Below are 19,872 nucleotides of genomic sequence, written 5' to 3'. Positions count from 1 at the left end.
ATTTCAGCACCTCCTCCAAATCAGCTAAATGTTCTTCGTCAATTTGTCCAGTGACTAAAGCATCATCCAGATAAACAACGACATGGGGAAATCCCTATGGTACACTGGGAAATAGCACATGCTATTTTCATGTAATCGAGCATGTTGATACAGGGCTGAATTTTCCCAGAATTGCACTAAGTTTGGTAATGGGCGGGTAAAATGGAGTCCTACCCGCCGATGAAAATGGCGGGTTTACAGGCTGTATCTTCCCGGGCCCGCCTCATTGTATATTCACACTCGTGAAACATGCCGTTTCCATGGGGGGGCGAGGTCTCATTCACCTGCTCACCATCGCCCCGCTGTTGCATCACGCCGGCTGCCATCTTTAAAAGGCAGCCTCCAGCAAAGCGCTCATCGCCACCAGCTCACCACCACTGCCTTGGGAGATATGGTCAGCAAAGGAAAAAAGACTGCATCCCCCCCGCTTCAACGACGGGTCCCTCGAGCGACTGCTGGATGCTGTGAAGGCCCCGCCGGGATGTGCTCTACCCCCCCTCTGGCTGCAGGATGGGCAGCACGTGGTGACCGTGGAGGTATTGATGGAATTTCTGAACACCAAACACAACAGACAAGCCCCTCCTTCTGGCTTGGGAGGTGGTGGCAGAGGTGGTCAGCACCAATGTCCTCCAGTAGAGGACAGCCACCCAGTGCTAAGGTGCTGAAAGCAGACACAGCATCAAACTGGTTTTCTAAAGTTTCATGGCGTGGGCTCTGAGATGGGCCTGATCATGGAGCGCAAGTGAGCTGCCCTCAGCCAGACAGGAGTCTGACACTCTCAGAGGCCATGTGAAGATCTATGGAGTGTCCTCACTACATGTTGTCATCATCCTCCTGCGATCGAGTGACTATTAGGGCCTCCACGGCATTTCCAAGACAGGCGCGTTCTCTCAGAGGGTATAGGCGCTGAGATAAGCCAGACTGGAGTCAAACGTTCACAACTGCGATGTGAGGATTTACGGGGACACCTCACTGTATGTCTTCATCATTCTCAATAAATCTGGTAGCTTTGAGGGCCTCCCAAGTGTGCCTGCCTCATCTAGCCGGTGTGAGAGCCTCATCCGCGTCATCGTCCCCACTGAGCACCCCCTCACCCTCAACCCCGTCAGCAACCTCCTCATTGGAGGAGACATGCAGCTCCTCCATCACCTCCTCAGCCAGCTCCTCAACCCGTTGCAGTGCCAGTCACTTTCACAGCCACTGGCAGTGGATGCCCTCCATGTCCCCTTGGCTCCAAGTGCTGCAGTAAGTGGCAGATGTGAGCCACCAGGTCCCTAGTCATGCACAGCCGTCGGCGACACTGGTTCTCGGTCATCTGCAGGAATGGCAGGCGGCATCTATAGACCCTGGGTGTCGCTAGGTGCTGACCAGCCACGGCTCAATCTCGCTCCTGGGCAGAGTGTGTGGGAGCTCCTGCTGCCCCTTCTTCATGAGGTTTCTGCTCCTTTGCGCAGCCAGGAGCCTCAGTCACTCTGTCCTCCGTCTTCTACAGTCTCTGTGGGCCATCAGGCACACAGCTAGGTCACCAGGATCCATGATCCTGATGTGGTCCTCCTGTAGCATGAAAGAGAGAGAGAGAGATGTGGTTATTGGTTATCATAGCTGTACCTAGCACCTTTCCTGACCCTGACCTTCCCGGAGAGTGCTGGTCACCCCTCGGATGGCCAGAGATGAATGCGCTGCATGGCTGCCCTGTCAACCTATGACATGGGGGATACTGGTCCAAACCAGGATGCTGGGATTGCAAAGGGGCTGTGTGCACCTCCAGCAGTGACTGCTACATGGCCAGCTTTGGCGAGGAGATTGTACAACGTGTGCAGTCCAACTGCTCCATGGTTCAATAAAGTGATGGCAGACTCAAAGTCTGTGCCGGGGAGATGGTGGGGTGCAGGAGGTGGGAAGGTATGATGCGCTTGGTGGCCCTTTGGTGCCTCCCAGTTGCTTGCATGGGCGGGCAGGCTAGGGGCCTGACCCCAATCATATCACTGTGGCTGTGCCTGATCTGTCTCAGTTGCAGAGGCCTGCTCAGTTTATATGGGGTGTCCCTAATGCGTGGCCACTTCCTTCGCTTACCCTGCCCCCCACCTCGATTGCCTGTGCGCAGGATGCAGCGCCAGGGCAGCACTTGACCCCCGCCCACCAACAACGGTCACCTCCAGGGCTGTCCAGCTCTTGTCCCCGGACACCACACCCCTACCCTCAGCAGTCGCCTCCGAGGCTGGCCAGCACTTGCTCCCAGACATCCCCCCCTCTTCTCAGCATCGCCTGCGGGGCCAGGCATCAGTCTCCCCTGCCCCCGGCGCCCTTGAGGCCTGTAACCGATGGATGAGCTGTGGTGAATGTTACTGTTCACTCACCTCAGTTCCCCCAGAGTGAAGGCTGCCAAGTGCACGTCTCCTGTGCGCTGTTGTGAAACACATTGACGTTCTTTCCTGCCGATGTGGACGGACAATACGGCCGGGTTCCAAGAGCCTGGCGGGATGGCCTTTTAATGATATGCTGATGTATTACAATTAGCCCCTGCAGACTGCTGGCGGGAAACACGGCCCACCGTCGGAAGGCTGAGTGGAAGATCGCGAACTGCCTTCACGCCGTCGTGAAGTGGGTCCCGCCATAATTTCTGCGCACGTCCATCTATCACGCCTGCCACCAGCAGGCTCAGGAAATTCCGCCCAAAATCCTCAATGCTATTGATGGTCATGAATTCCCTAGAGTTTTCTTCCAACTCTACCTGCCGGTAGGTGTGGCTCATGTTGAGTTTTGAATATGTGATGCTCCCTGCCAATTTCGAATATAATTCATCAATCTTCAGTATCGGGTGTCTATCAAGTTTGGCCACTCTGTTTACAGTTAACTTATTGTCACTGCGTAAGCGAACACTTTGGTCTGGCTTCAGCACGGGTACTTTGGGTGTCACCCACTTGGAAAATTGCACCAGTTGTAAGATACCCAACTTTTCCAGCCTGTTTATCTCAGCCTTGACCTTGTCCTGTAGAGCATAAGGGACTGGTCTGGCTCTGATAAATCTGGGGGTTGCGTTAGGGTCTACGTGGGATTTTGGCTTGTAGCCCACGAATCCTTCCTAGCTCGTCACTGAAAATGGAAGTGTACTTTTGTAACAATTCCTGTAAGTTTCTCGTTCTGATTTGAAAACTCTCGGTCCATTACAATTTAATCTTTCTGAGCCGGTTGCGATCAATTAAACTGGGGCCGGCCCCAGCTACTACTAGAAGGGGTAAATTTGCAGACTGACCCCCATACTGCACCAGGACTTGACATATCCCTTTCACTCTTATTTCTTCACCCATATATGTTTTTAATTTAGTGTTCGATTGTTCCAAACTTAAAGGATGGACTCCTTTATTCAAGTGTCTGAATGTATGTTCTCCTATGATGGACATTGATGCCCCAGTATTGACCTCCATCTTGATGGGTTGTCCATTGATTCTAATGACTACCTGGATTGGCTCAGTTCTACCCACTTTCAGGTTGTATAATGAATAGATGTCAGATTCTGCTTCCTCTGGTTCTTCAATGAGACAGGTTTCACGATTTCTACCCTTGTTTTTAAGATGCCGTCTCAGCCGACCTTGACAGTGCCGATTATGTGATCATTGCAGTGGCAGAAAAAACATTCAATATTTCTGAACTGTCGATCGCCTGCAGGCTGCCTGGGTGCATTTCTCTCATTAATGTTGTGGGTTTTCACTGTAGTACTGCTGTCCTTCAATGGTCTGTACATAGTGGGCGTTTCCCTGCCTTTCTGCGGAGTCTGATGTTTTCACGCCTTTTATTACCGGCCCTTCCTGCCCTACAAGATGGACGGTGCCATTTTGTAAACTTTTACTGCCTCCAAGTCTCTAACAGCGCTCTCCATGGCTGTTGCCAATCCTAATGCCTTACTGAAGTCTAGATTAGTTTCAGATAGCAATCGCTTTTGAATAGCATCGTCCCCGATTCTGTATATTAATCAGTCTCTCAACATATCATTAATTAAAGTTCCGAACTGATAATATTCCATTAATTCCTTTAAAGCAGCTACATAGCCAGCGATTGTCTCTCCTGGAAGCCTATTTCTCGAATTGAATTTAAAACGCTGCATAGTGACTGAGGGCTTTGGCTTCAGGTGGTTTTTTACAATGTTACTAATTCATTGAAAGTCTTTGTATCGGGGGTGTTAAGTGATGTGAGGCTGCTGATCAGCCCATATGTTTTGCTCCAGCGTGTGGACAAAAGAATCGCCCTCTTCTTGTCCTCCCCGAGATGTTGTTAGCAGTAACAAAGAACGCTAGGTGTTCAACGTAATGAGACCAGTCATTGGAAACGGGGTCGAATGGCTGAAGATGCCCAAACTGCAGCATATTCGATGACTAAGGAGACTGCGTTTTCAAACAGCTTTCAAGGTAGTGGCGAAGTAACATAACTGGCCCACCGCGGCTTTCTTGATTGTCGTCAATTGACCCAGTTTATCCGCGTTGCCAGTTTTATGTTTTTGGTTATCAGGTTCGTTTTGTCCGGTGAACACTAGCTGCTCCCTTGATATTAACACATTAGTTGGTGCTTGAAACAATATAGGCAGAGAGACCAATTAACTAAACAAACACTGGTAGTTTATTGGAATGAAGAACAGAGCACTAACACCATGTGTGCTTCTTCAATCACCTCCAGCTCTAGACTTACAGTTAACCAAGAAGCCCGCACTGTGTAGCGATTGGTCAATACAGTCACATGGTCAACTAACTACACAGCCCCGGCCGTATATTCACCATACCTCTTGACCTTCCCCTCTCTGATGCTGAATGTTCAGTGCTCAGCAAAGGGCTCAGTTTCATACCCTTACGCCCTCATCTCAATGAATTTCGGGCTCGGCACGATGCTGAACTCATCTTCCGCCGCCTTCGTCTCCGTGCTCACTTCTTTGGGCAGGAGTCCTCTCCCCGTTCAACGGATCCTTTTACCCACCTCCAATATTCTCCCTCCACCTGGACCCCTCCCTCTGGATTCTTACCTTCTCTTGATCTTTTCATTGAGAATTGTCGGCGTGACATTAGCCGTCTCAATTTCTCTGCTCCTCTCACCCACTCTGACCTGTCTCTCTCTAAAATTGCCGCACTCCGTTCTCTCAGGTCCAACCCTGACTTTGGCATCAAACCTGCTGACAAGGGTGGTGCTGTTGTTGTCTGGCGCACTGACATCTACCTCGCAGAGGCTGAGTGCCAGCTCGTAGATACTTCCTCCTACCTCTCCCTGGACCATGACCCCACCACTGAACATCAAGTCATTGTTTCCAGGACTGTCACTGACCACCTCTGGAGATCTTCCCTCCACAGCTTCCAACCTCATAGTCACCCAATCTTGGACGGCCCGCTTCTACCTCCTACCCAAAATCCACCAACAGGACTGTCCCGGCAGGCCGATCATGTCAGCCTGTTCCTGCCCCACGGAACTCATTTCTTGCCATCTTGACTCAATTCTCTCTCCCCTTGTCCAGTCTCTTCCCACCTACATCCGCGATTCCCCTGACATCCTACATCATATCAACAATTTCCAGTTCCCTGGCCCCAACCGCCTCCTCTTCACCATGGATGTCCAATCCCTCTACACCTCCATCCCCCACCGGGATGGTCTGAGGGCTCTCTGCTTCTTCCTCGAACAGAGGCCCGAACAATCCCCATCCACCACTACTCTCCTCCGTCTGGCTGAACTTGTTCTCTCACTGAGCAATTTCTGCTTAAACTCGTCTCACAAATAAAAGGTGTGGCTATGGGTACCCGCTTGGGCCCCAGCTATGCCTGTCTCTTTATGGGGTATGTGGAACGTTCCTTGTTCTAGTCCTACTCCGGCCCCCTCCCACAACTCTTTCTCCGGTACATCGATGATTACTTCGGTGCTGCTTCATGCTCTCATCTGGACCTGGAAAAATTTATTAATTTTGCTTCCAATTTCCACCCCTCCATCATTTTCACATGGTCTATCTCTGACACTTCCCTCCCCTTCCTTGGCCTCTCTGTCTCAATTTCTGGTGATAGACTGTCCAACAATATTCATTACAAGCCCACCGACTCCCACAGCTACCTCGACTACATCTCCTCACACCCCGCTTCCTGTAAGGACTCCATTCCATTCTCTCAGTTCCTTTGCCTCCGTCACATCTGTTCTGATGATGCCACTTTCCAAAACAGGTCCTCTGACATGTCTTCCTTCTTCCTTAACCGAGGTTTTCCACCCACGGTGGTTGACAGGGCCCTCAACCGTCTCCGGCCCATCTCCCGTGCATCCGCCCTCACGCCTTCTCCTCCCTCCCAGAAACATGATAGGGTCCCCCTTGTCCTCACTTATTACCCCACCAGCCTCCGCATTCAAAGGATCATCCTCCGCCATTTTCGCCAACTCCAGCATGATGCCACCACCAAACACATCTTCCCTTCACCCACCCTGGTGGCATTCCATAGGGACCGTTCCCTCTGGGACACCCTGGTCCACTCCTCCATCACCCCCTACACCTCAGCCCCCTCCCACGGTACCTTCCTATGCAACCGCAGAAGGTACAACACCTGCCCCTTTACTTCCCTCCTCCTCACCGTCCAAAGGCCAAAACACTCCTTTCAAGTGAAGTATCATTTCACTTGCACTTCCCTCAATTTAGTTTACTGCATTCGCAGATCCTAATGCGGTTTCCTCTACATTGGAGAGACCAAACGCAGACTGGGTGACCGCTTTGCGGAACACCTTCGGTCTGTCCGCAAGCATGACCCAGACCTCCCTGTCGCTTGCCATTTCAACACTCCACCCTGCTCTCATGCCCACATGTCCGTCCTTGGCCTGCTGCAATGTTCCAGTGAAGTTCAACGCAAACTGGAGGAACAGCACCTCATCTTCCGACTAGGCACTTTACAGCCTTCCGGACTTAACATTGAGTTCAACAACTTCAGATCATGAACTCTCTCCTCCATCCCCACCCCCTTTCCGATCCTCCTTTTTTCTAATAATTTATATATACTTTCAATATATTTTTCTTTTCCCACCTATTTCTATTATTATTTTAAAATTCATTTCCATCTATTGTTTTATCTCCACCTTTTAGCCTATTTCAATCCCTTCCCCCTACCCCAACCCCCACTAGGGCTATCTGTACCTTGCTCATCCTGCTTTCTACCCTTAATGTCACCATGAGCACATCCTTTAGCTAATATGACCACCGTCAACACCCCTTTGTCCTTTTGTCTATGACATCTTTGGAAATCTCTCTTTTGCCTCCACCTATCACTGTCCCTATATCCAGCTCCGCCTGTCCCACTCCCCCTTAAACAGCTTATATTTCACCACATTTCTATTTTCCTTTAGTTCTGATGAAGACTCATACGGACTCGAAACGTTAACTGTATTCCTCCCAGCAGATGCTGTCAGACCTGCTGAGTTTTCCCAGCTATTTTTGTTTTTGTTTCAGATTTCCAGCACTCGCAGTATTTTGCTTTTATTTTTGCTTTGGTCAGCTAACTGCATTCTCTTAAAGGTACATAGCACTCCACTTTACCACACACCTGTTGTATCCAAGTGTTGGTGGATGAGGAAGAGGAGAAGGCTCAGCATCTAGGACCTCAGAAGTTGTCTTTCTCAAATGCTGCACCTAATGTAGCTTCCCACAATCATCACAGGCTAGATGATTATAAGTCTTGGGAAGCAACAGCAACAATCTTAGGTTCTCCCAATGGAAAGAGACGGCATTCTTTCAACCTTCTGTTTCTCTAATTTGCCCCAATGCCTAACCCGCGTTAGCCCAAGTTATGCCCCTCAAGTCGCCTCTCTCCATTGGAACTTTCTGCCTGTGGATGCAGATTAGCTGTCAGAGGTTACAAATTGATCATATGATCATGTTTGCATTCCAGTGACTGAGGATGGCCCTACCTCATAAACATCTGTCCAGTTGGTGGTGTCCAGAGGCAGGCCATAGTGCCATGATTTGGAGGCATTATTGCCCTGCGGTCCCCAGAAAGCAAGCAACATGGTAACGGAAGCAGGGGGGTCAGGAACACCCCTCCCATCTCATTATTGATAACCGTGGCCACCCTGTTCCGGCATTAGGTCAATCCGAGCTTCATCAGCCAGCTACCCTAAGGTTATATCCAGAGGGTGGAGATCTGGCAACCTGGGTCTGCATCAATTTTCCTAACCTTTGCACACAGGAAACTGGGTGATGCTGGAGGCAAAGAGCAGAAACATCAGTCCTGCAGAGGTCACCCTCTCTTTAATCTATTTCATTAATGCATTCCCAGGCAGATATCCCCATGGTTCAATGTGAATGTGTCCGTCTCTTTCACCAGCTGTGTTTGTGGCATCTCGGAATGAGAATACCAATTTCACGCTAATTGCAACCAACTTGTCACAGGTATGTTCTGTGAAGCCTTAATCACCAGCAACTGATGGCCCAAACCCATTTCATATGAAACCTGGCTATCTGGCAGCAAAAGAGAAATTCTCTCCTCGTCAATCTGGATTGGATTCAAACTAAGATCCCAGAGGTGTTCCATATCGCTGCACCACCTAATCTCAGCTGGACTTTGCTGATTATAATGTATCACAAGCCATACGAAACAAAACCAAATATTTTACGGCAAACCAATATAACAGGGCAGTGTTTGGGAATCTTAGGCAGATCACAGGAGGGCCTAACCATACTGACGGCAGAATATTCCATGCCTGTTGGTGTCGGGTGTATTTGGCAAGCGTGAGCAGACAATATGGCGAGAAGGCCAAAAATTGGTTTCACAGCGTCGTGAAACCAGTTTGCGATCACCCGCTCTGCCCGTCGATGGCGGGCTGCATTTCCTGCTGTCAGACGTCAGGAGCCTCATTGTAATACATCTGCGTATCATAGTAAGCCCAGTGACCCAGAATCACCCCCCAGCCCTAGATCACCCGAGCACGGCAGTGTTGATTGCCGACGTGCTTCACAACAGCTGATATAAGGCGTGCACCTGGCAGGCTTCACTTCGAAGGGAACTTGGGGGTGAGTACCCAGTAACTTTGCGGAGTGCTCGCCCGGGTTGCCTGTTAGGCTTCCAGGTTGAGGTGCCGCGCATTCAGGTGAGGGTGCAGGCAAGTCACTTTTTCCCGTCTGGCTGACAGTGTGGTACCGGGGCAAGGGCTGCCCTGTGGTTAGGGTGAGTTGGTGTGGGAGGGTGTCCAAGGGCTGCCTTGCGGTTGGGGTGAGTTTTGGGGGGTGCTAGGGGGGGTGTCCAAGAGCTGCCCTGCAGTTTAAGGTAGCACACGAGCATGTGCGAGGTAGGGGGGAGGGAAGCAGCCACACATTCAGAAAACCTTGTATAAAGTGACCTTTCCTCTGAAGCTGAGACAGTTCAGATACAGTCACATTGACACGTGTGGAGTTGGCCTGTAGCTTATCTGCCCATTCAAACTACACAGAAGCATGAAAGTGCCACCAAGTGCTCCAGAGCTTTTCACCCCTCGGGCACAGACAGCAAAATCATGAGCATTTTAGTGGACTTCTGAAGAGTTGGACAACTGTACAACGTGTTCAATCTCCTTGCTAAAGCTGGCCATGGAGCAGCCACTGGTGAAGGCGCTCACAGCCCCTTGCAATGTCATCATTCTGGTTTGGACCAGTATCCCCCATGGTTCAAGCTAACAGTTCAGCCTTGCAGTGCGAGTTAGGAGAATGCCTGTGCCTGAGCTGAGAGCACAGCATGCAGTCCAATGGGCAAAGCTGCTGCCAATCGGTCAGGTGGAGTGGGGCGGGTGTGGGTGGGGTTTTGGGCAGCCATGCAGCGCACTAATCTCTGGCCATTCACGTGGTGGCCAGCACTCTCCAGGATGCGTTAAGGGGCCTTCAGACGTAACCAAGAGAGGTTCTTAGTTCTCCCATGTTAACCCATCAGTCTCTTTCTTTCATCCTGCAGGAGGAGTACATCAGGAGCATGGAGCCTGGTGATCAAGCTGTATGACTCATGGCTTAAAAGGAGCGGAGACGAAGAAGAGACGATGGAGGTGCCTGGCTGGCAGAAGGAGAAGCAGCACCCTCAGGAAGAAGGGGCAGTTGGGGCTCCTGCACACACCACTGAAGAGCTACAGCAAAGCGTCGCTGGTTGGTGCCTAGCTAGACCCAAGGTCCACAGACGCCACCTCTCATTCCTGCAGATGACCGAGAATCAGTGTCATTGAAGACTTCACATGTCTAGGAAACTGGTTGATCACATCTGCCAGCTGCTGCTGGATTTGACCCCACAGGGACATGGAGGGCATCCACTGCCAGTGGCCGCAGTGCTCAATTTTTATACCAATGGCACCTTTCAGGGCTCCACAGATGACTTCTGTGCGGTATCGCAAGCCTCCAGCTACAAATGAATCCACGAGGTCATGGTTGCCATCTTCACGAGGGCAACACAACTTCATGCTTTTCACCCAGGACCAGGGCAGCCAGGATGCAGGGGCGCTTGGATTTGCCCAGATCTCAGGTTTTCCACAAGTGTAGGTTGCATCAACTGCACTCATGTGGCGCTCAGATCTCTGTCACAACCAGAGGTCAACTATGTCAACTGCAAGGGCTTCCTTTCGTTGAATGTTCAGCTGATGTGATACCACCATAAATGCATCCTGCAGGTCTGTGCATGGTTCCCAGTGAGTGTCCACGACTCCTTTATTCTCAGTCAGTCTCAGATCCCTGATGTCTTCCAGGGTCCACAGAGGCTGCAGGGATGGCTCCTCGGGGTCAAGGGCTACCCGCAGAGGAATTGGCTGATGACACCCGTGCGGCGGCCCCAGACTGCAGCAGAGTGACGTTATAATGAGGCTGATGCTGCAACTTGCAACCTGGTGAAGCAAACCATCAGGATGCTGAAAATTGGGTTCCACTGGACTGGCCCAGTGGAGGGTGTCATGCATCGACATTGCCTGCTGCGCCCTTCATAACCTGGCACTGCAATGGGGAGAGGAGCTGGCTGAGGAGGAGATGAAGGAGCTGGAGGTCTCCTCCAATGTGGAGGACGTCGACGGGGATGAGGGTGAGGACGTCCTCAAAGGTGACGATGACAGCGATGAGGCAATCGTTCGGGAGGCCCTCATAGCTGCTAGATTTTTGGAGGATGATGTCAATATGCAGTGAGGAGACACCATAGATCCTCACATTACATCTGTGAACATCTGACTCCTTTCTGGCTTATGGCAGCACACGTACTGTCTGTGATAAGGCTCCTGTCATAGAGATGCAACAGAGGCCTTAACAGTCGCTAGATTCCAGGAGGACGATGACAACATGCAGTGAGAACACTCCATAGATCTTCACATTGCCTCCTGTCTGGCCGAGGGCAACTCACTTTCACTCTATGATCAGGGTCAGATCATGGAGATGCACCCTTGAAACTTTTAGTGCACCTGATCATTTGTCAGCCTTCAGCACCTGACCCCTTCTGGATCACAGCATCACTAGTCACAGGTGCTGAAGAGATGGGGGCCAGCCACACATTAAAGGTGCTGAGAGCACACAGAGAGAATGATGGAACTCTGTGACGCCTGCCCACAACATTCTGGCAGCAATAGCAAGCAGCATCGAGGTGCTGAGGAATGCAGCGGACATCCCTTCCTGATGTTCCTGAACTTGCCTCTGCAGCTCCAGCAACTGTGACATGACCGAGTCCAGAGGCTCATCATCTGACTCGGACTCCGCAACATCCTGGCCTCCAGCAGCCCTCCGAGTACCGGGGACCTGGGAAGTCCCTGCCTCCGCCTGCTGTGGATCAGACAGTGAAATGTGTTCAACAGATTGAGATTCTGAGGCTACTCTAAAGCTGGGTCCCACTGAGGTGTGTGTCTCTGCGCTGGTGGACAGTGTGGGTGGGCGCTGTGATGGGTCTTCAATGAAGGTGCCTTCAGATTCCTAGTCAGAGGTTTCTCTGGGGCTTGATTGGAGGCCCTGGGTCATTGAGTCCATTGGCTGTTTGGCAGATGTGTCTGTGAAAGCAAGGAGAGATAATTAGTGCATGGCAGTGGCCTGTGAAACAGGACACATCACTCACAGCATGGTTGTCTGATGGATGTTGCACTGCTGGATCCTCACTTGGTAGAGCAGTGTTGACATCACCGTCAGCACAGGACCGATCCAGATCCTCACCGGCCAGCTGGATGGCTCTGTTTTCAAAGTCCATGAGCACCTTGATTCCAGGCATTCCTCCACCGGTAGTGACCTCTCCCTGTTGTTGTATGCCAGATTATCCTATATGAGTACAGTTGCAGAAAGTGTAAGCAGAACGCTTGCCAGGCCAGGTGATTAGTATGCCTGGCGTGTGTGAGCATTGAGTGGTCCTATGGAGGGGATGAAGACAATGAAGGTGTGTGTGAGACAGTGAGCGGTGATGTCCCTTGAACCAGCAGTAAGTGAGATCCCTGTGGATGTGTGATGGGTTTGTGAGTGTGTGAGTTGAGAGTGATGAGGAGAGTGACTTACTCTGCCCATTTCTGTTGGGAATTAGCTAACCACCGCTACCACCGCCTCCCATGCTGGATTGGTGATGTTGCTGCCCCTCCTGCAGCCAGGGCAGGAGTAGAGGACATTATGGCGGGCCTCCACTGTGTCCAAAAGGTATTCGAGGGACACGTCATTAAACCAGGGGGCTACAATCTTTTTTGCCTTTCAGGGCCATGTCTTCTATGCAGCAGTCCTGGGCTGGAAGTACTGAGAGGTGTGCGTGCGGCTGCACTTTAAACGTGGCGCCCGACGTGATGAAGCAGCGAGGTGCTGGCGTGGCGGGTGAATGAGATCCCGCCCACCATCGAAACGGCATGTTTCCCGCGAACGCATTATTAATCAGGCGGGTTTGGGATGATACGGCATGAAAAGCCGCCATTGTGGCCAGGGGGTAAAAGGTCCTTTCTCCTGCCCGCTACCGCACTTAGTGCAAACCTGGGAAGATTCTGCCCTGAGTCTTAAAACAAAAATGTTCCTTTTGTTCTCGAATACATTCTGATTTAGTTATCCATTAAAGTTTACCACGCGTAATTAAGACACCTCTAGCAAAATTTACAGGGGAAATGTCACTGTGAAATCGGATATTATACCAAAACCAACACCTACACGTAAAGGAAAAGAAAAAAAGCAAAATACAGCGGATGCTGGAAATCTGAAACAAAAACTGCTGGACAAGCTCAGCAGGTCTGACAGTGTCCACGGAGAGTCATACAGACTCGAAGCGTCAGCTGTCTTTCTCTCCGCGGATGCTGTGATGTCTGCGGAGTTTTTCTAGCAGTTGTTGTTTCTGTTGCAAAAGAAAAGTTTGTGTTGACTTGTTTGTTCAAATGCAATTTCCTGCAGACTATCTTCAAATTATTTTTTAACGAGACAATTACGTTAATTTACAAATGACTTTAAATTACCTGTTACTAGATTCGCTGAGGTTTTGTACATCAGATGCTGTTTCTGATACTGCTCACTGATTGGTGGGTGGGGAGGTTGGGGAGCAGTGGGATTTGATCTCCCTCTGCCCATTCGAAACCAGATGGGACAAAAGTTCAAATCAAGTCGTTTATTTTGCCAGGTTATTTTCCCTGTTTGCTCTGCAGCTGGTTTAATCCAATTGTTTTTTTTTTGCCGGTGGCTGAGGAGACTGCCTTTGGGCTCTCCATTCAATCAAACTTCTCGGGGAAGCAGCAGAGGCCCTAAAGGTGAATATGAGCCTAGCTTTGCGGGACCAGGAAGAATAGGAGTGAAAGGAAATCGGTGGCCTCTGCTGCCTTGAGTCCCACGCCACCACACCCCTGATATTCCGCACTGCAGGCAGCCTCACCTCTGTGGCTCACCCTGATGGTCCTTCACCTTCCAGGGATTTCCTGAACGTTGGTGACAGAGAGAGACCAGCAGCCCAACATAGATCAGTTAGCAGCGATGAGCTGCCTCTGAAGGCAATCCAGGTCGCGGCAGTTTACTGAAAAAAGGCTGACGCTCTAATTCTGAGCTGGTCTTGTGCCTTCCTGTTGGGATGTGCACAATCAGCCCAACATTTGGTTGTGTGCCCAACAATGGCCCATAGCTAAATTCTACCCCCTCTGTCTTATTGTAAGGACTTACAACTCACAGAAAGAAGTCAGGGTCTGCAGACTACAGACCACTTTGTGCTTGGCGCAGTGTTGCAAGATTAGGTTTTTGCCTTTGGTATCTTCCTGGAGGCATGAAAAGTACATGAGGTGTTCAGGGAGTTTTGTAAGTGCCTTGTTCATTCCTGTTTCACAAGAGCAGTGAGACTGAACATTACTATCCTCCTATTCCAATTACAGCGGCTGCCCATGAAAGATCTCACACTTTCAATGAATCTACAGATCCTGCAGAAATGTAGGGTTTGCAGATTCCCTTTGGCTCAATAAAATGGATATTAAACTACAAAAGAACTCCCCACCTAAAATAAAATACCCAAAACATCATGCTGAGGCACCAAGTGTTTGAAGCAAAGGGATAGATTTTCAACTTGCTGCCCGAACAACAGTGAAAATCAGGCACTTTCTGTAACTTGCAGTCATTTAAAAAAAATCGATTCACAGGATGTGGGCTTCGCTGGCTGGGCCAGCATTTATTGCCCATCCCTAGTTGCCCTTGAGAAGGTGGTGGTGAGCTGCCTTCTTGAACCGCTGCAGTCCATGTGGTGTGGGTACACCCACAGTGCTGTTAACAAGGGAGTTCCAGGATTTTGACCCAGCGACAGTGTAGGAACGGCGATATATTTCCAAGTCAGGATGGTGAGTGACTTGGAGGGGAACTTCTAGGTGGTGGTGTTCCCATCTATCTGCTGCCCTTCTCCTTCTAGATGGTAGTGGTCGTGGGTATGGAAGGTGCTGTCGAAGGAGCCTTGGTGAATTCCAGTACTGTTGATGGCCCTTTCCATTACTTTACTGATGATCGAGAGTAGACTGGTAATTGGCCAGGTTGGATTTGTCCTGCTTTTTGTGTACAGGACGTATCTGGGCAATTTTCCACATTGCTGGGTAGGTACCAGTGTTGTAGCTGTACTGGAACAGCTTGGCTCGGGGCACAGCAAGTTATGGAGCACAAGTCTTCAGTACCATTGCTGGAATATTATCAAGCTCCATAGCCTTTGTGCTATCCAGTCCCTTCAGTAGTTTCTTGATATCACATGGAGTGAATTGAATTGGCTAAAGACTGGCATCTGTGATGCTGGGATCTCTGGAGGAGGCTGAGATGGCTCATCCACTTGGCACCTCTGGCTGAAGATTGTAATTCATGCTTCAGTCTTATCTTTTGCACTGATGTGCTGGGCTCCCCCATCACTGAGGATGGGGATATTTGAGGAGCCTCCTCCTCAAGTGAATTGTCACTATTATTCATGACTGGATGTGGCAGGACTGCAGAGCTTAGATCTGATCCATTGGTTACAGCTCTCCCTATCACTTGCTGCTTATGCTGTTTGACATGCAGGTAGTCCTGTGTTATAGCTTCACCAGGTTGATACCTCATTTTCAGATATGCCTAGTGCTGCTCCTGGCATGCCCTCCTGCACTATTCATTGAAACAGGGTTGATCTCCTGACTTGATGGTAATGGTAGAGTGGGGGATATGCTGGACCATGAGGTTACAGATTGTGTTCAAGTATAATTCTGCTGCTGCTGATGGCCCACAGTGCCTCATGGATGCCTGGTCTTGAGATGCTAGATCTGTTCGAAATCTAACCCATTTAGCACGGTGGTAGTGCCACATACACAATGGAAGGTGTCCTCAATGTGAAGTCGGGACTTCGTTTCCACATTGACTCTGCAGTGTCACTCCCGCTGATACTGTCATGGACAGATGCATCTGCGACAGGCAGGTTGGTGAGAATGAGGTCAAGTATGTTTTTCTCTCTTGTTCGTTCCCTCACCACCTGCTGCAGACCCAGTCTAGCAGTTATGTCCTTTAGGACTCTGCCAGTTTGGTCAGTACTGGTGCTACTCAGCCACTCTTGGTGATGGGCATTGAAGTCCCCCACCCAGAGTACATTCTGCACCCTTGCCACCCTCAGTGCTTCCTCTAAGTGATGTTTAACATGGAGGAGCACTGATTCATCAGCTGAGGGAGGGTAGTACGATGTAATCAGCAGGAGATTTCCTTGCCCATGTTTGACCTGATGCCATGAGACTTCATGGGATGTTGAGGACTCCCAGGGCAACTCCCTCCCGACTGTATACCCTCGTGTCGCCACCTCTGCTACGTCTGTCCTGTTGGTGGGACAGGACATACCCAGGAATAGTGATGGTGGTATCTGGGACATTACCTGTAAGGTATGATTCCATGAAGATGACTATGTCAGGCTGCTGCTTGACTAATCTGTGAGACAGCTCTCCCAATTTTGGCACAAGCCCCTAGATGTTAATAAGGAGCAACTCAAGGCTGAGTTTGCCGTTATCGTTTCCAGTGCCTAGGCCGATGCCAGGTGCTCCGTCCAGTTTCATTCCTTTTTTGAGACTTTGTAACGGCTTGATACAACTGAATGCTTGGCCATTTCAGAGGACGTTTAAGAGTCAACTACGTTGCTGTGGGTCTGGAGTCACATGTATGCCAGACCAGTAAGGATGGCACATTTCCTTCCCTAAAGCACATTAGTGAACCAGATGAATGTTTACAACAATCAACTATGGTTTCATGATCATTGTTAGACTTTTAATTCCAGATTTTTTATTGAATTCAAATTCCACCATCTACCGTGTAGGGATTCGAACCCAGGTCCCCAGATCATTACCCTGGGTCTCTGGATTACTAAATCCAGTGGCTTGGCAAGTTGAAAGGAAACTAGGTTAATTGAAGGAAGATTCCAGAACTATCCAATTTACAAAATGAATTGTAATTCTGAGTGTGGAGGTTCTCTCTCTGTGCATTTAATCTGTTGTGACATTGAGAGATTTATCTAGTGGTATTTTCGTAGGGTTACATTTCTTCCATTTACAATACAGTCAGTTCCCAAATTTCTGGTCATTTACATAATGAGATGCTGCAAGCTGTTTCCTGGTATTGGGAAAACTGTTCCCAATTAAGTTGGGGGTGGGAAAGGCTTGGACAGGAATCACACACATTGACGGCAGGATGCCAATTAGGCTTATAAATGAGCTACTTAGAGTCAATTATTCTCGAGCCCAAAGGGTTTCTGCTGCGAATAGCACATGGACCAGGTGCTTGCGCTTTATCCGTGTGGAATCGGTATCAAGAGATTTCGGAAGCACAATTTTTGTTTCTTGGAACTGCTGGTGTTTGTCTCAGCGCTCCGCAAAAATAAAAATTGTGTGGTGGGGCAGGGATTTAATGCAACTTGCACTGTTCCCCTGTGGCTCCTGTAGGCCACCCAACAGTTGGCGGGTGGGGGTCGTTGTTGGGGATTCTGTCCCTCGTTGACAGGCGCCCAGTGCCCAATTAAGCGACCTGGCACCGGGAAGGGAGTGCCGCTGAAAGTCAAGTCCTGTCCTTGTCTCTGACCTCTCTGCCCCGCCCCTCTCCGGCCACCCCATCCCTGCAATCCCATCCCCCCCATCCATACTCAACTTGTCTCCAGGGATCCAGCGTCAATCCTTTGGATAGGCCTCGGAGCATTACTGGCAGCAGCTACCGCTTCTGGTGGCGCTGCCAGCAATGGAGAGCTGCCAACCTCTGATTGGCTGGCAGCTCTGGGGGTGGGATTTCTGCCCTTCAGAGTCTTTGATCCCATAGGAAGCCCAACGCTGGCCAGTAAAGTGCCTGAGTGCACTTAAAATTGTGTCGGGCCCCCCCACACGCCGGTGATGCGAATCTCCCACCGGACACTAGAACAACAGCCTGAACCTTGTTTCTAGTGTGAGTAAGTTTCAAATCAGACCACAGTTTCAAGCATAGGAAATTAACAGAGCACAAATCCGTGTTAGGTCCCCATAAACATCATCTCGCCTTATAGATTTCAATGCAGTAATGATATTAGTTCATACAAATACAAAACACATGCTACACACTTTGTACTATTGGATGATCAAGGGAACAATGAGTGCTTGAACCAAGGGATAATTATTTCCAATATATGCGTCACCATTAAGCCATCCAGTGCTTAAGATGGAATGCTCAAGAAAATGCCTGAATTTTCTAGAATGTGAGTTTTTAAACTTGTTCTTCTTGTTCTTTTAAGGCATCAGAACCATCGAAACCAATTATATAAATGTTCAAGCAGTAATCGCAGATGAGTAACCAGACACATTGCAAAAAAAAGTTAGGAATGACTGCCATTTGAGACATTAAACCAAGGCCTTGTCTTCCCTCCCAAGTGGATGTGAAAAATCCCTTGGTACTATTTGAGAAGAACAGGGAAGTTCTCCCCAGTGTCCTGGCCAATATTTATTCCTCAAACAATATTGTTTTAAAAAAAAGTCAAATTATTTGTCACAATCTTGTTTCTGTTTCTGCAATTTTGCTATGTGTAAATTGGCCGCCACGTTTCCTAACTTTATAACAGTGAATACACTTCAAAAGCACTTAATTGGGTGTGAAGTGTTTTGGCTAGCCTGAGATTATGAAAGGTGCTATATAAATGCATATTTTTGTTCACATGCATGAATCCCCCATTGTGTAATAAGTAGGTTATTATATTAGTATGCAATCATAGTGGTAATCATCTAATTTAGCATAATATAGGTAGATAGGCATATGCGTGTTTTCTTATCCACAAGAAGTTGAAGGCAATCCCTGTATGTAGCGATGTAAATGATAACCAGAAAAGAAAGTAGTGATCTCCAGCAGTGAAACCCTTGAGGATATCATTCTCCAGATTTGGATGAGAAAGAAAATAAAATGTCAATTGAGGAAGAGAAGTCAGTAAAGATGAGTAGCAAGCGTCAATCCAGTAATGGTGAGAGAGGGGATAAAAAATTTTGTAGTGAACACAAATTCTGGCACAGACCTAACTGTGGACAACGTCTGAGGTCTAAGCTAGAGACTGACCCAGCATTTAGAAGGCCTACCTTCAATGGCTTCCATGGAACCCTGCCCCATGCATTCCAGGATTGTTTTCTTTAACATTCATTACATCCTTAAATAATTCAAGCTCTAGAATGTGTCATTCACCATTTAGAGCAGTTGAGCGACCAAGCAATCTAGATTTGATCAGGGTATTTTTGTGGTAATTTTAATTCATGGGGACCACTTCTAGAACAGGTTTAGCAAAATTCAACAGATGGAGAAAATATCCTTATTTGTAACACTCAACTTCGAATCATCTTGTATTTCCCGCAAACCCTGTCCCAATGATTTTGTGTCAGAAATGCAACCCTTGTCGTTTGTCACATCTAATACCTGAATATCATCGTGTTGTGCCTTTGGTACCATTAGCTGTCATTGGAAAGCCTGTAGCAATGAAGTCAACATGCCTAAATTAAAAGATGGCCATATTTTATACAAATAAAACAAGAAAATTGAAGAAACGTACAGATGCTATGTGAAATAATGGACTGGGCTTTGCTAGAACAATGTGTTTGGTGACCCATGCCATTAATTAGGCATTTACGCTGTCCATTTATATCACATTATATTTACGCCATACTTCATTGAAACATCAGCCTCTGGTATAACATAAATCAGTGACATTATTCATGGTGCAATCAATGGCTCACTCTGCCAGGCCAATCACATGGCACAGGTACCATATCATTCCGATTGCGAGGTGCCACTGGGAGATAAGTGAACTGCATATGATGTCATTACCTTAAATCTTAAACATTAAAAAGTCAACAACATTAAAAAAAAACATTTTAATCATAACTTTTAGTGTTAGCACTTGCCTTTTTCTATAAAAATATCACAGGAAGATTTAATGAGAAGAATACAGGCTGGGT

At 48.7% G+C, this 19,872-nt stretch overlaps 1 non-coding gene across 1 annotated transcript; it reads left to right on the top strand.

Annotated features, from left to right (window-relative positions):
* The first annotated feature begins 17,160 nt into the window (after nt 1-17,160).
* Nucleotides 17,161-17,291, top strand: LOC144681183 (U11 spliceosomal RNA). The gene has a single exon (XR_013576714.1). It is a non-coding gene; the product is annotated as a U11 spliceosomal RNA (small nuclear RNA).
* Nucleotides 17,292-19,872: the final 2,581 nt, after the last annotated feature.

This window comes from Cetorhinus maximus, chromosome 5 (genome assembly GCF_964194155.1).
Source record: "Cetorhinus maximus chromosome 5, sCetMax3.hap1.1, whole genome shotgun sequence".
Lineage (NCBI taxonomy): Eukaryota > Metazoa > Chordata > Chondrichthyes > Lamniformes > Cetorhinidae > Cetorhinus > Cetorhinus maximus.
This window is presented reverse-complemented; position numbering and strand designations above follow the sequence as displayed.